We start from the raw sequence: 16,150 nt of genomic DNA on the forward strand, positions 1-16,150 counted from the left end.
GGAGCCCACCTGCATACCCCCGAGCAGTCTTGCACGCCCATGAGCACACCTGCACCCCCAGCCCTGGCTGTGCGGCTGCCGGTAAGGCCGCAGGGTGCCCGGGTGTGAATGGGGTGGGGGGCTAAGTGTGCAGTTGGGGGCCAGGGCACGTGCAGAGGTGGCCAGGCGGGCATGAGAGGGCCCTGGGCACAGCGCAGCCTGTGCTGGAGATGACGGGCTGGCAAGGGGCGGGGGACCCGGGCAGGAGCCGTTTGTAGACTCCTGCCACCCAGTGTCGGCTCCAGCCAGCGCCGCGCTCCGCGGCTCCCCCCGCCTGGGGCTAGCGGGGGCTCTGCAGGCAAACAGCTTTCGAAACATCAGTTTAACAAAAGCAAAACCCAAATCAACACTCCCACCCCTTAGAAAACAGCCAGAAATCAAACAAGTCCCCAAGACACACTTCTTCCAAAAGCCCTCAAAAACCAAACAAACCCACGGCCATAGAAGCATCCTGAAGGTGTGGAGGACACGACCAAGGTCCCGGCGGATGACACCAGCTCTGCACCCCCACGCTGGCCATGCCGTCTGGTCTCAGGGCCGATGACAGTCTCACCCTCAGGCCTGCCCGGTCACACTCAGGTCATTAGTCACCTTTGCACTCAAATGTGACATTTCCCCTTGTGCAACGTTGGTTTGATGGAGGTGCAGAGGACGGGCCAAGCGCTTCCCCTCCGCTCCAGTGTAACTTCTGGACCTTCCGGCCACTTTCGGCTGACTTGGTCAAGTCCCCAGCAGCGGTCCCACCCGGTACCTTCTCCTTCCCGGGGTCAGGGCCGGTCCCCGACCGCCCCGGGCCGGGATTCCCCATCTGGAGTGGGCACCGAGCGACGGAGCTCGGGCTGCGGAACCCACAGAAGAGGTGGTGGCAGCGGCCGGGGCCGGGCCAGGCGGAGCCACAGCCGGTACGGCGAGAGCCGGGCGGGGACGAGAGCGCAGCGGCCGCCCAGGGGTGGGGAGGAAGCGGCTCCCACGGGAGGAGCGGGGACAGGGGGGCGGCACGGGTCGGCAGAGGGCGAGAGAGACCGGGAACGGGAGAGGGAGACCGGGAGAGGAGGAGGTCAAGCAGAAGAGGTAACGGCTCGCTAGTGTCGCTGCTGCTGCCTCCGCAGCGCCGGGACCGTTTGTCCCTTTGTTCTTTTTCCGTTTGTCCGTTTGTTCGTTCGCCCTGCGCAGCCCGGGGGCAGCACTGGCCGCTCCGCTACCGGGTCATGGGTCAAAGGGTGATGAGGCACTAACACAGGTTCCCCAGAGAAGCGGTGGAAGCTCCATCCCTGGAATGGTTCAAGGGCAGGTTGGATGTGGCTTTGAGCAGTCTGGTCTACTGGAAGGTGTCCCTGCCCATGGAAGGGGGATTGCAAGAAGGTAATCTTTAAGGTTCTTTCGAACCCAAACCATTCTGAGATTCGATGTTTTTGCACATGGGCCTCTTTTGCTGGAAGGACAATCCATTTGCAAGGACACAGTGAATCCAAAGTCCATACAGTACTGTACCAAAGGATTAAAGTCTTCACTCTTCAATACCTTCTTACTCAACCTTGCTAATTTGGTTCTTCTGAATTTCAACCAGAAATCAACTAGAGATCATTCACATATTATTACAGGGCTGTTCCTCTTTGTTCCTCTATTTTGAGCAAATAATGGCTCAGGTGTCTCTCACCGATAAACTGCTGACTGAGGACTAGTCTTCCATACTGCTTATAGAATAAATTTCCCTTAGATACCCAATTTCGCATGGAAAAAAAAAATCCATTTAAGGACCTTCAGGAGGATCAAGACAAAAAAGTAGATTCTACGATTCTACTTATCAAACCCACAGCAATGGTATTAAAATGTAGGTTTTATGACCCCTTCCTCAGTATTTACTAATTAAGGCTCCAGACTAATTTTGACAGAAAAATATGCAGAACCCAACAAGTACAGATCACATGGTAAGAGACACAAGTATCCATCCATACAATAGTCCAACAACTGTTGTTTCATTTTACTCAGATAACTGAGACCCAGACATTGCAACCAGCTTCTGATTTACGTTTCACCATTCCCTGCCGTTGTGTCCTCTGGGAACAGTTCCCTCTCAGCCCGGTCAGCTCGGGACACAGCAGGCAACGGGGGCCAGCCTCTGATATCAGAGGGATCAAAGGTCTGGCTCGTGGGTCCTTCCAAGGGACCGCGGCGATAAAGGCAGACGGCGGAGGAAAGGGGGCAGGCTCAGAGTTGGGTTAAATCCAGAAAGTTTATTGGTGCTCCAAACGAGGGGACCTCAACCACCAGGGGTGCCCAACCCAGAGCACCTGCAGATCGCACGCCGGGGCATTTTATGGCGGGAGGGGCATGGGGGGGGGGGGTGTACAGAACAACCAACCAGGGAAGGGAAGGGTGCGGCAAGCAGAACGAGGGACACATAAGGGAACCAACTATAACAGGGGAAGGGAGGGACTCCTTTCCCAGGACTAATCACCTGGCCCGCTGGCTAGAACTTTCCAGAAGCCTGGGAGGGGTGGCAGAGTGACAGACAGGGTCCTGGGAGGAGATAAAAATGACAGATAGGGTGATTTAAATAAAACAGGGGGGGTGCCAACTGGGGTACACCAAACTTACAGAACATAGGGGGGAGACCTGGACTGAACTAAACAAACACACTCCCACATCTCCTCCTTTTTTGTTTTTTTTAAGATGACATGAATGCGGGTTGGGGACAGTACTCTGAGTCTGGGTACAGGTCCCCGAACCACGTCATCTCCGGTGTCTCCAAACTAAAACACAACTTAGAAAAATAAGGTTAAAACTGGGGATAGCAACTGGGATAAACTTGGGGCTTAGGGGTCAGAGAGGCACACGACTAACCTACCCCGGTCTTGGGGGGTATTTGATCTCCCTTCCTGATGGTCTGGGAGATAAACGGTTTCACCCACTTTGATGGGATCCACCTAGGGCCCTCGGGGGTGGATACACATGCGTACCCTTTCCCCCAGGTAACTAGTTCATAAGGCCCTTGTATCTCCCTAGTCTCCGGGTCCTTAACCCACACTGGAGGCCTTTCTTTCACTTGCAACTGCTGAGACCGCCTAAAGTGCCGCACGATTGGAGGGTTCAGGTTCTCAAAGGCACAGCTGAGGAAATTCAGGGTGAACAATGCCTTTGAGAGCCTGACAGCAGGTGACTCTAGCTTTTTTGAGGAGCACTGGCGCTGGAGCATTCTTTTGATGTTTTGGTGGGCCCTCTCTACAATGGCTTGACCTGTCGGGGAATAGGGGATGCCAGTCTTGTGTTCTATTCCCCATTGCTGCAGGAAGCTCCTGAACTCCTTGGAGGTATACGCTGGGCCATTGTCCGTTTTGATGACTTTGGGGATGCCCAGGGTAGCGAATGCCTGCACTAGGTGCTTTTGGACATCGCTAGCCTTTTCCCCTGTGTGGGCAGAGGCAAAAACTGCTCCCGAGAAGGTATCAACCGACACATGTACGTACTTCATTCTGCCGAATGAAGCAACATGTGTCACGTCCATCTGCCAGACTTCACAGCTGTTAAGTCCACGGGGGTTTGCGCCAGTACTAATGGCAGGAAGAGCCAGCTGGTGGCATTCTGGACATGCAGCCACAATCGCCCTGGCCTGGTCGTGCTTTAGATTGAATTGACGAACCAGGGCAGGAGCGTTTTGATGGAACAGCTGATGGCTGATTTTGGCCTGCTCAAACACGTTTGGAGTCGGGGCCATCGCAGCTGGCGCAGCGAGAGCATCTGCCCTCCTGTTGCCTTCTGCGATGAACCGGGGCAGGTCCGTGTGTGACCTGACGTGCATCACGTAAAATGGTTGCTCTCGGTGGGAGACCAGATTTATTAACTTTGAGAGCAACTCATATAAGGCCATGTTGGAGACTTCACGCAAAATGGCGTGCTCAGCTCTGGAGACTACCCCTGCAACATACGCAGAGTCTGTTACCAAATTTAGGGGTTCAGGGAACCTTTCGAAAGCCCTGACGACTGCGTCCAACTCAGCAACCTGAGGCGATCCTTCCACCTCTTTGATGTCAGCCTCCCACCGCTGAGTTTGGGCGTTTTTCCAAGCCACCACGGACTTATGGGACCCGGACGCGTCAGTAAAAACTGTCAAGGCCTTTAAAGGTTCTTTGCTCCGAACACTTTTTGTATTTAATTTGAATTGAATCTCCGAATTGAAAATTTTGTGGGCTGGCCTATGCAAGGAAATTTGGCCTGTGTAGCCCTCCAGAACAAACTGTAATGCTTCACAATCTTGAAGCAGACTCTCCAACATTGCCTTAGTAATTTGGCCCGTTTTTGTCCTAATTGGCACGTGGATGCAGTCAAAGTCACATCCTGATAACTCTCTGATCCGGATCCTAGCCTTCCGGATCAGTTCAGCCATCAGCTCTTGTGGCTTGTCATCCTCTTGGACCGATGATGGCTGAGAAATACCCACTCTGTGATTAAGAGGGGATCCCTCCAGTCCTGGTCCTTTTTGCTCTTCTTTTTGTTGTCTTCCCATTGGAAGACAACCCTGTGCAAGTGTGGCAGGTTACCCAGGATGATGAATTTGAATGGCAAGTCAGGCCTATACCTGCTTGCCTGCCTGGTGGACATTAGATGTTGCACCCTCTCCAGAGCTGTTTGCGCCTCTGGGGTGAGTGTCCGGGGAGAACTAAGCTCCTCTCCCCCTTTTAGTAAATCAAAAAGGTCTTCGTTGGACAGACCCAGCCACGGCCTCACCCAATTTAAAGACCCACACAGCTGGTGGACATCTGCCAGAGTCTTGATGTTAGTATTAATAGCCAATTTTTGCGGCACAATGGTCCGCTTTGTTATTTCCAGGCCCAGGTACTTCCAAGGTGGCATCCGTTGAATCTTCTCCTCTTGGAGCTCAAACCCTGCAGCAACCAATGCATTGATTGTCAGGTCGAGCACACTGGCAAGCATGTCATTGTCGGGGGCACACACGAGGACATCATCCATATAATGGAAGATGATGGCCTCTTTTGCTGCTGCGCGAACGGGGGCAAGCAAGGAAGAGACATACCATTGGCAGATGGTCGGGCTGTTCTTCATACCCTGTGGCAACACCTTCCAATGGTATCTTTTCCTTGGGGCTTCTCGATTGATAACAGGAATCGAGAAGGCAAAACGCGGGGCATCGTCAGGGTGCAGGGGAATTTGGAAAAAGCAGTCTTTAATATCAACTACTGCCAGATTCCAATTTTCAGGGAGCATCGTTGGGGATGGCATCCCTGGTTGGAGAGAGCCCATGTCTTCAATGACATTGTTAATTTGACGAAGGTCCTGGAGGAGCCGCCATTTGTCTTTGTTAGGCTTTTTTATAACAAAGACAGGGGAATTCCAGGGGCTGTTGGATTCCACGATATTCCCCTTTTTAAGTTGCTCCTCCACGAGCTTCTCGAGCGCCTTCAACTTCTCACCATTGAGCGACCACTGCTCCACCCAAATGGGGTGATCAGTTTTCCAATTTAGTTTTTGAGTAGGGCGCTCTTCAGTGGCCGCAACCCAAAAATTTTTCGGGGGGTCAGGTAGGTCAATTGTGACTCCCCACTGCTGCATGAGGTCTCTCCCCAAGAGGGGTTCCTTGTAGTCTAATACGAACGGACGTATGTTTGCCAATTGTCCGCTCGGTCCCTTAATTTGCACGATGCTCCTTGATTGTTTGGCCAATTGAATGCCCCCAACACCTTGCACGTGTCCAGCCACGTTCTGCAATTCCCAATGTGCCGGCCATTCCCGTGTGGGAATGATCGTCACATCTGCCCCTGTGTCCAGAAGCCCTCTGAGGTGCAGGACTTCCTCCCCTCTGTTGACTTCACAGCCTACCCGAGGCTTCTCTGTCCCTATCACATGTGTGGCGCACACCGTTGGGGGTGGCCTTTCCACAGGGATAGCCTGGGCGACTGTCTGCCCTCGGGGCAGGAACAGAGGTGGGTGGACACAGCGCAGCCAGAGAACGGGTCCTTCGGGACTAGATGTCATTAGTCCCGGAGCGACTTCGATCTCTTGTGGTGTGCAGGTAACACTTCCGACTATGATATACCTGTCAGGGCCTTGGTCTCCTGCCCACAGCTCACTACCAGTGCTCACCAGTGCGGTATGCCACTCGTTGGTCCTTAGGTGGAGCGGTGTCAACAGCTGCAACCTGAAAGAACCATCAGAAAAAGAAGTCAAATCCAGTTTTAAAGTCATGTCCGGTGGTTTTGCCTCTCTAAGTTTCCCCTCCCCCTCGCGTCCCGTCCCTTTTTTGTCTTAACGCGGGGCGGGCACGCGCTCCCCATTCAGTTTTTTTGGTGTAGTAGGCCCTCCTGTCCCCCAGGTTCATGTTCTTTTTTAAATTGCTGGAACTGCCACTTGAGCGGGCAGTCCCTTGTCCAATGTCCAGGCTGGTCGCATAAGAAGCAGGTGTTTCTGGCCTGCGGGGTTTGCCTGTGGCTGTTCATGGTTGGAGGTGGTTTGGTGTTTGGGCCCGTAGTCCTCCTCTGGTCCGCTGCAGGGCGATGCGTTGCTGTCCCCACTGAAGCCATTCCTCTGGGCCGCTGTCTCTCTGAGCTGGCAGGTTGCAGGTGTGGTGCCTTCGCAGCACAAACTTCTAACATATCCTGTATGGTTGGCGGGGGGTCCAGGGGGAGGCTCAGGATGGCTGCATTGCATTGAGGGTTGGCATTCACCATAGCCATCTCTGCAATGACCTCTTCCCTGGCCGCCGGCTGCTTAACCTGCAACTCTACAGCTCGAGTTAGTCTCTCCACAAACTTCAGGAATGACTCAGTGGGTTCCTGCTGGACTCGCGAGTAGGATTCTACGGGCATGTCAGGCCTCAGACCAAGGAATGCCTTACTGGCTGCTTCCTTGATCTGTTGCAGAACCTCCAAAGGCAAGCCTTGAGCTTGCTTTGGTGCCAGAGCCCAATCCCCTTCGCCGCTCAGATGGTCCAATGTAAGTGCCTCACTGTCGGCATCAACGGCCGTATCAGAACCTTGCAAGAGCACTGGAAGGAGTCTGCGGAGCTCCCTTTCCCACGCTGCCTTCCAGAGCAGAAACTCTGCTGAGGAAAGCAGGCATGAGAAAAGCTGACGTAGATCAAAAGGTGTCATGACTGCTCCAGAGAGACTTGCCTTTAAAAGGCCACGGAAATATCCGCTTTCTCTCCCAAACTCCTTCTGCGCTTTGCAGAGTTCCTTTATTGTTTGGTGGGAGAGGGGTTCCCAGCTGACATGGGTTGTTCCTCCTCTCTGGGGTCTCTGATAATAAACCAGAGCGGCGGAGGGAATGGGATCCAGTTCCGGGTTCCGGTCCTCAGGCCCCCCCGTTCCGGCCAGACACCGTGGGAACCAGAAGGACAGGCGTGGGAACCGGAAGCAGGAAGTGGGTGGCAGCCGGGCATGGAGCCGCGATTTCTGGGGGCGGAGCTTGGGGGCGCGCACTGGTGACAGGTAGGAGGGGTAAGAGGTGTGGAACCAGCTTGGGAGTAGGAGGGGTCGAGGCGAAAGGGGTTGGGACTCGGGAGAAAGGGATTTCGGGTGGAAAAGCGCGGGGGAAGGCAAGAGGGGGTCCCTTCCACGTGGCGCCCGCCATCTTGTCCTTCTCGGGCAGGGAGGGCATTTTCTAAACTGTCTGGATCACTAACCCAAACTTGGGGTCTGATAACTGGGGAAGTCGGGGAACGGGATAAGCCTCAGGCAGTCTGGCCAGGACTGTCCGAGCGAGGGCTCCAAGAACCCCGAGGAAAGCCAGGGAGACGGTAGCAGCCCTGCGCATTGCGGGTTGCTCTCTTCAGGATGCCCGTTTGAGGGGACATGGGTTCGGGAAACAGGTTAGGGGTAACAACTGGGGAATTCGGGGCTGTTTGTCCTTCCTTCTCCCTTTTTTTAGCTAACGCCGATCGAATCTGCAAATACAGAAAAGAGAAATCTTTCTCTTTGGCAGAATTCAATCGCGCTAGTGTCTCTCCCACGGCGTTCCAGAAGGGAACGGTCAAAACCGAACTCTGAGAGCACTGAGGGAAGTGTAGAAACAGCCACCGAACAAACCGTTTTAAACATCCCTTTGAAAAACTTATCCCCCCACCCTGAAGGAGTCCCGCAACTTGGAGAAATGCCTCCTTCTGTGCTGTGGACAGTTTGATGCCCATAGCCAACAGCACAGCGTCTGGAGCTGAATCTTTAAAGCCTAGAACGCCGGTCTCCCAAAAACCAACTGGAGACAAGCGAACCGTGCTTGTTCCGGGGCTGCACAGCCTCCGTTCGGCTCTTCGAGAGCCGGGGACCGTCCTGGTCCCTCCGAAAGCCTTTACCGGCTTTGAGGCAAGTTTTTTCCCCCCGGAGAAAAATACTTACCTGACTGGCGTCCAGGCACGCTCCAGGCGGCCGATTCCTCTGCCGAGAACGACTTCACGGCGCGGGCGAAGCTGCCGTCCTCAATCCCAGGAGCGCAGCTCACTAAAACGGAGCGTGCTGCAGCTGGGGTAGCTTGACGTCCCGAGGACACACTTGCCGAAACAATCAGTCCCTTCCGTGGGGTCCGATGGAAGCAGGGCCCCACGCCCGGGCGCCAAGCTGCCTATGCCGAGGACGCCCCTTCCGTGGGGTCCGATAGAACGAGGAACCCCACGCTCGGGCGCCACGCTGTCTTTGCGGTCCGATGGAACGGCAGCCTCACACTTGGGCGCCAAATTGCCGTTGTGTCCTCTGGGAACAGTTCCCTCTCAGCCCGGTCAGCTTGGGACACAGCAGGCAACGGGGGCCAGCCTCTGATATCAGAGGGATCAAAGGTCTGGCTCGTGGGTCCTTCCAAGGGACCGCGGCGATAAAGGCAGATGGCGGAGGAAAGGGGGCAGGCTCAGAGTTGGGTTAAATCCAGAAAGTTTATTGGTGCTCCAAACGAGGGGACCTCAACCACCAGGGGTGCCCAACCCAGAGCACCTGCAGATCGCGCGCCGGGGCATTTTATGGCGGGGGGGGCATGGGGGGGTGTACAGAACAACCAACCAGGGAAGGGAAGGGTGCGGCAAGCAGAACGAGGGACACATAAGGGAACCAACTATAACAGGGGAAGGGAGGGACTCCTTTCCCAGGACTAATCACCTGGCCCCCTGGCTAGAACTTTCCAGAAGCCTGGGAGGGGTGGCAGAGTGACAGACAGGGTCCTGGGAGGAGATAAAAATGACAGACAGGGTGATTTAAATAAAACAGGGGGGGTGCCAACTGGGGTACACCAAACTTACAGAACATAGGGGGGAGACCCGGACTGAACTAAACAAACACACTCCCACAATTCCCCTTTCACATTCTGAGCCAAAAGCAGTAGCGTCTTTAAGGCTTTTGTGAGTGTTCCTTAACCCATTCCACGGCAACCACCTCACTCCTATTCCCTTTGTTCTGCCATGGAAGATTCCTCTCTGATCTTTTTTTTTCCTGCAGCTCCTGAGTATCTGCAGGCACTGACTGGCATCACTCATTGTGGGTTTTCAAAACAGTGGTGTGTCTGTGCTGTGGTGGCTGATGGGGATGGGCAGTAGACAGGGGAGGCCCTGAGATGGCAGGGGAGGGCTGTGAAGGGTGGGGCCTGTGGGGACTGGCGGGGGATCGACATGGAAGGGGCTGCTCTGGTGGCGTTGGGTCTGCTGGGACTATTCAGGGGGAGGCCTTGCTGTGATGGCACTTGGGGGGAACCAGTGAGGAAATTGGAAAGCTGAGAGATCTAGTGGACTTGGTAAATTGTGAATCATTGTACTAAGTAAACTTATAAGCAGTTTACTTTCAGTATAGTAAAAAAAAAAGTTAAATATAGAGCTACAAAATTTGAATTCAGTTACTGTTTTTTTTTCCCTTTGTGTTTGAGCTGAAATTACAGGTGTAATGTATTGTAGGGTTTCAAATATGGGGGATAAGCACAAAACACTATGTACAATTATTCACTGACATGGCACTTGGGCCAGGGATTTTTATTTGTTTTTACAGCATTCATGATTTCTGTGGTCAGTGCAAGGCATCCTTATCCCATTTCCACAGTAGCTGTGTATGCCCTGGAAATTCTTTCCACATGACCTAATTTCTGAGCTATAAATCAACATTCTTTTTTAATTTACAAGTGCTGTGAGATATTCTGAATGCTTGTGAATCTTTTCTAATGTCCTTTACTATTTAGTGAGAAATTCTCTATGCTCACTTCAGTGTCATGGCATTTCAAGGGGGGATCACTGCTATTGTTTACAGGAAGTGAACGTTTTTAAGGATTGCAGTTGTAGTCATTTTGGCTTCTTTTTCAGAGCTGTCAAACCTAGAATGCATGCCTGATGACACAGATTAAGGACATTCTAGAGAGAGATTCGTTCCAGTGCCTGTGATATGCCTGTTTAGAACATAAGTAATATATATGTAGATTATAAAAGAAAGTTGACAACTAAGCCATGTGCTAGAGAGATGCTTTCAGGAAAGGAACCCCATCTTAACTTTGATCACATGGACAGAGAAGAACTGGCAGTAGATACACTAATCTCTGAAGTCAATTTTATCAAATTAGATATAAAAAAGGTTAGCAACAGTCTTTATCCATGTGATTGTCGAACCATTCTGGACTACATAAGTAATGTTAGTTATGTTATAGCCAAAAATTGCTGTAGTCTGTGTTCATTTGGTGCAGCTTTGTCACCCTCTAGTGCTCATATCCAAAAAGCTCGTAAGCCTGCTGTTACTCTCTGTAAATTTTTTAGCTGTATGGATTGGTTCAGGGTTTTTTAAGGAAGAAGAATTTTTAGAAAAGAAGCTGATTGCTGGCCAGTCATTTTCCAGCAGTAACACAAGACATTTTTAACTGATGTGGGATCTAAACCAGGAACTCCTGATTCCTAGGCTACAGTTTTAATCTCTGAACCAGTCTTTCATCATTATTTAACTTCTTGAATTGAGTTTCTGAAACTTGATACGCTAAGTACTGAAGAAAAAAAGAGATTTGTTGTAGTACAACTACTTTTTGTGAAACACCCAAGAAAGATGGGATTTCTTCTTTCTTTAATTGTATGCTTTATAGTAGTTTTGATAAGTTTTCCTTTGTTTAATTTAAGATGTTCACTTAATTTATTAATTATGTCTTTATTAGGATATTAGTTGCAGTGTTCAGATTCTTCCCCAGCAAATAGAAAAATTGCAGTAGAGAATTAAGCATAAGAAGAAATAATCTTCATATGCTGCCAGATGGTAAGTTACTAGTCTTCATTTCTTTGATGTAAGAGATGAGGAAAACTGTTTTAAAAGAACAGATTCTTTGTTGTTGCTGTTGCTTCCCATCAGTCAGGTCGTGGTTTCCCAGTTGGTTGAGTTGAGCACTGGAAAGCAGGTGCTACAGTGGTTCTCCAAAGCAATTCTCAGAGAGGGGTCAGTACTGAGACATTTTTTCTGCAACCTGCTGGTGGTGACAAACCTTCAGTTTTACCAGCTTTTGCCCGCTTGTATCTTTGCTTCCAAAAGTAGCTGGGAGACATGGGTGACTTGAACAGTGTATATATTGCTAGGAAAGTATTTGCAGGACAAGCCAGTTTTAATGGCAAGTAAGTAAATTAAAATCTGGACAGGTGATAAAAATAAACCTTGCAACTTATACAGAAACATGAGCAGGGCAAAGTAAAGTGACCCTGTACAGATCACTGTGCCAGCAGGAAACCCCAAATGAGCAAATTTCTTGAAAACATGCAAGGAAAGAGTTATTCAGATACACCAAATGAAATACTGGAAAAGGAATCATTGTTTCTGAGAGCTAATTCTTTAAGTATTAAAAAATATTTCACACCAGATGGATGCTCATGGAGAAGGGAAACCACCAAGGATGAGAAGGCAATTGATAGAAAGGCACACTGCAAACACATTGTGCTCTTTCACAATCCAATCAAACCTGGAGACATCTCTCTCTCTGGGCAGGTGACAAGTGAGACCCAACCCAGGAGCCATTCTGTGGTTAATCCCCAGCCTGTCGCTAATCCCCAGCCCAGCCAGAGTAGCACATAAGTAAATGAGGTGATTTGATAGGATGGTAGCCCTACAAAACAAATTGCAAAACCCTGTGTTAGCAAGTTCATTCCAGCAGGTTGTTTTGCCAACAAAGGCTTTCAGAGAAACTCGTTTTTCTGTTCAAATGAAACAACAACTTGTGTTTGTTCTGGAGTCTGCTCATTAAATATAAAATTGGAAAATCATGCAAGAAAGTCTTAGAAAAAACTGGGTCAGAAGGGGCCTCTGGATGTCATTCTGTCCCTGCTCTATTCAGAGCAGAGAAAGATGTGATTGCAAGGGGCTTCCTTTTGAGCTCAGAGAACACGCGGACCACAATGAGACAGGCACCAAGGCTGTGCCCAGCAATGGCAGCCTGCCTTTGTCACAGCTCCTGAGGTGCAGCACCTGCTCCTGCAGTCCCTCACTGGGACACACTCCCTCTGCATATCGCTTGTCTGTAATTCTTGCTTTTACAAAAATAAATGATATTTCACCCTTCAAAAATTTTCCCCAAAGTGACAGAGGAAAACATCAATAAAATGCAAAGGTCACATTTTCCTGTGCTTTCTAAAATAAAATGACAGCTGTAATATCTGAATTATTTACTATAAGCATGATACTGTTTTCTTTCCAGGTGCTTTCCTAACCTACCCAGGGCTATTTTTCTCATGCAGAGGCTCATAGCTGTAGCCACTCCCAGATGGCACACACCAAGAGTGGAACCCCAGAAGCTGCACAGGGAATTGCTGAAAACCAAAAAAGCCCAGAGTTACCGAAGATTTTGCCTTCTCCTTGGGGCATGAGTGCTGGCAGCTCTGAATCTCTTGGGGCCTGGAGATGACTGTCACTGTCCCTCCTGCTGTCTGCTGCTGCTTTTGCATTGAGAGAGCAGTGAGATCTCAGGACTTGCCACTGGTGCCACACTCCTGGGACACAAACAAGAGCAAATGCAAATCACAGCACAGAACTGTTCTCTCTGCTGACTGCTGCATCCTGGAAAGCCAAATCATTTATTTTGTATTTCCTTTGGGTCTCTCCAGGTGGGGATTGCTGACCCTGCTGTGATTCCCTCTCTGCTCTCCGACATTTTCAGTGCCACTTGTGGTCACTTCAAAGGGGGCTCAACCCTGTGAAAAACGAGGTTCACTCTTTATAAAATTTTAAGAAAAGCTTAATAAAAGGGACAATTAGGAGACAACAGCAAAAAGGGTATTACTGCCGGGTGCTTTGGCAGAGCCAAAGGCACAGTTTTACATCCAAAAGATCATCTTTAAAAGTACTTACTGCATATTCATCACCATCATACATAATTCATGAATTCTATAGAGTTTCTAAGTACCATCCCATAAGCCTTATCTTCCTCCTTGGCTCCATTCCATCTCTGCCCCCTCCATCAATTCTTCTCTCTGATTTCGGGTCTTCTTCTTCTCTGATAAGATGTTCCAGGAATGTGAAGACTCTCTCTCTGCCCACCTTCTCCAAACCGACTACATAAACAATAGACATTCTATACCATGCATTACATCATAGAACCTAGGCAAAGTTTCTCCAACACTAAGTAACATGCAAAAAGCCAACGTCACAATACATTCATAACAATTATATAACATGTGAAAAGCCAGTATCATAATACATTTATAACAACCCCATGCCATGTGCTCTGCATTCCCTAAGTTCTCATTCCCAACTGTTTTGCTTTTGCAACTTCTGCAGTTCTGCAGCAGAATGGCAAGTGCCATTTGGGTTTGGGTTTTTTTTGTCTTTTCTCCTTCCATATTTTCTTGCTGGGAAACGGATCCCTCACTAAATCTATTAAAACCTGGTCTCTTCCATGTACTTGTGTATCTGCAGCAGGGATCTTTCCAGCAAGCAATGTTGCTGCAGTCTCAGCATTTGCTTTAGTTTACACAGCTGTTAGCAATAAGTGTGTGTGCCTCGATCCCCCGGCATGAAAGCATCAGATTCAGGAAGGAAAAAAAGGTATTATAGTTTTGCTTGGGTTTCTTTTTGGTCAGTGACTTTTTCTTTTGTGGACAGGTCCAAGCCCTAAAGCATGAAACACATTGCAGGACCCCTCAGCAGTGTCTGTCCTCCTGCAGTTACTTACACAAGGTGCCGCAGGCTACAGCCTGTTTATTTCTGTGGGACAGCCACCATCACTTACTACCCACTTACTGAGATGTGCTCCCATGTTCAACCCCTTGGTTTACTAAGTGGAAGCTACCGTAGAATTATGCCTCCCAGCAACTGCTTCTTACTCTCCTAATGCCCAGCCACACTCAATGCCTGAGTCATGCCAGTCTTTATTTTCAGGAATAACCACACTCCATGCACATGCGTGCTCAGTTTAGGGCTCTCTTATTTATGCCTCCAGGACAAAGCCACTAAATGTGCCATCATATTCAACACTTTGATGGGTTTTTTTAAAGCTTACTGAGCATACGTGACCTGCTAATTGAATGGATTTTCATCACTGCAGAGAATAACAACCACCTCTCATAAAGGCCCATCTACCTGCTGTATTTCCACTTTCTACACCAAGCCAATATTGGCAACACTTGGAACAAAGCTCCAAGTGTGAGATATGTGCAGCCCCTGCCCTGGAGAGAGGCCTGCTGATAATGAGGTTGCACAACCTCCCAGCAGAATCTCCTTGGAAAAAGCAGCACTCTCAGTTACGGCAAGAGAGGACACAGACCCATGATCCTCTGGGAGACCCTATGTAGGTTCTTTGTAACCCATTGGCTTTTACCCTCTCACACCCACCCCTGTATCCCTGTACCCCTATAATAGATATATGTGCCCCTGTGAGACTAGAGAACTCGTCCCTAGCCTCCCTTTGTGGCGTGCTGTTAGGAAATAGAATTATTGGGATCAATAAAAGAACTGTAGCAAGAGCCTGCAAGCAAAAGGCCTGTGTGTGAGAAAAAACTCTCCATGAGAAGATTCTTGTGTGAGAAAAGGCCTGGGGAATGAAGAGGGAGTGAAGACTTGCAGCTGTTCAGATAAGACCCAGAGAAGAGAGATAAACATTAAATTCTTTTAATCATAACTAATAGAAACTTGCCAATGTAAGTCCAATTAGGTAGAAGAAGAAATGCGCTTCGATAAGCTTTAAGCCACTTAGGAGTTAACAAGCTGGTATACTACATAAGTGCCTTTGGATTGCTAATAAACTGAGTTTTGCTCTTATCAACCATATTGGCTGGACTGCAATCTTCTCCCCCCGCTGGGGCCCGGGCTTCTGTCTTTTTACAATTCCAACAGGGTGCGGGCTAATAAAGCTGCCTCATGAGGAACTGCTATACGAGCCTCCCGCCTCTCTTCTCCTGGTCTGGCCTGGAGATTGCCTCGCAGAGCAAGAGCTGAAATCACTAGCTGGAAATCACTAAAGAGCTGTTAGCTTCTCTGCAAAGGCACTCCGGTGGCTGAGGGAAAAGCTGCATGGGCCCCAGGAAGACAATTCCTCGTGGGACCATCTCTCCGGACCGGTTACAGTTTCCTGGGTCTGAGCTACAGACCCCACACCAGTTACCACACCTAAGAATTACTTTAATGGTGAACACATCCCTTCCCATCTCTCGAGTCTCAAACATAACTCAAAAAGTGTTATGTTTTAGTGTTGGGTTTTAGGAGTTCTCCTAGGTTTTTTTCTGTTAAAGGAATATTCCCCATACGTGTTGCTAGGGGGACAAATTGCTGGGTACTTAAGAAAAACAAAGACCACTGGGGGTGGGGTGCATCTGGCTACTCTTTTGTTTCACCTGGGTGTGCGGTCAATCGGTCTCCGGAGTTTGGACAGAGAGGGAGGCTGCTTTCATCGGCTGTTTTTTCCTTCTGCTGGAAAAGCCCCAGGATCCCAAGCCCGCCTTCCCTGCCCCGCTGGGAGCCAGGCCGTGGCCGCCCTGCCCCACCGTTGCTTCGAGCCTTCGCTGCGTTGTAGCCCTGCTCACCCTGCCTGCCCAGACCTCTGGGGGGGGTCCCCGTTTGGATACATCTCATCTGCCACCTGGGACTTGTGCTAGTCCCTGCCGCTCCAGCCTGCCATTCCAGGCTGCTGTTCCCAAGGGTCTGGCCGGACACCGGGATCGGCTGCCCAGCAGTTTGTGAAGCCT

The 16,150-nt window shown here is 50.0% G+C and overlaps 1 long non-coding RNA gene across 1 annotated transcript; it reads left to right on the forward strand.

Moving 5' to 3' along the window:
• Positions 1-1,035: 1,035 nt before the first annotated feature.
• On the forward strand, positions 1,036-15,236 carry LOC138110392 (uncharacterized). Its single transcript, XR_011150912.1, has 3 exons — positions 1,036-1,110; positions 11,149-11,246; positions 12,670-15,236. It is a non-coding gene; the product is annotated as an uncharacterized lncRNA (long non-coding RNA).
• Positions 15,237-16,150: the final 914 nt, after the last annotated feature.

This window comes from Aphelocoma coerulescens, chromosome 4A (genome assembly GCF_041296385.1).
Source record: "Aphelocoma coerulescens isolate FSJ_1873_10779 chromosome 4A, UR_Acoe_1.0, whole genome shotgun sequence".
Classification (NCBI taxonomy): domain Eukaryota; kingdom Metazoa; phylum Chordata; class Aves; order Passeriformes; family Corvidae; genus Aphelocoma; species Aphelocoma coerulescens.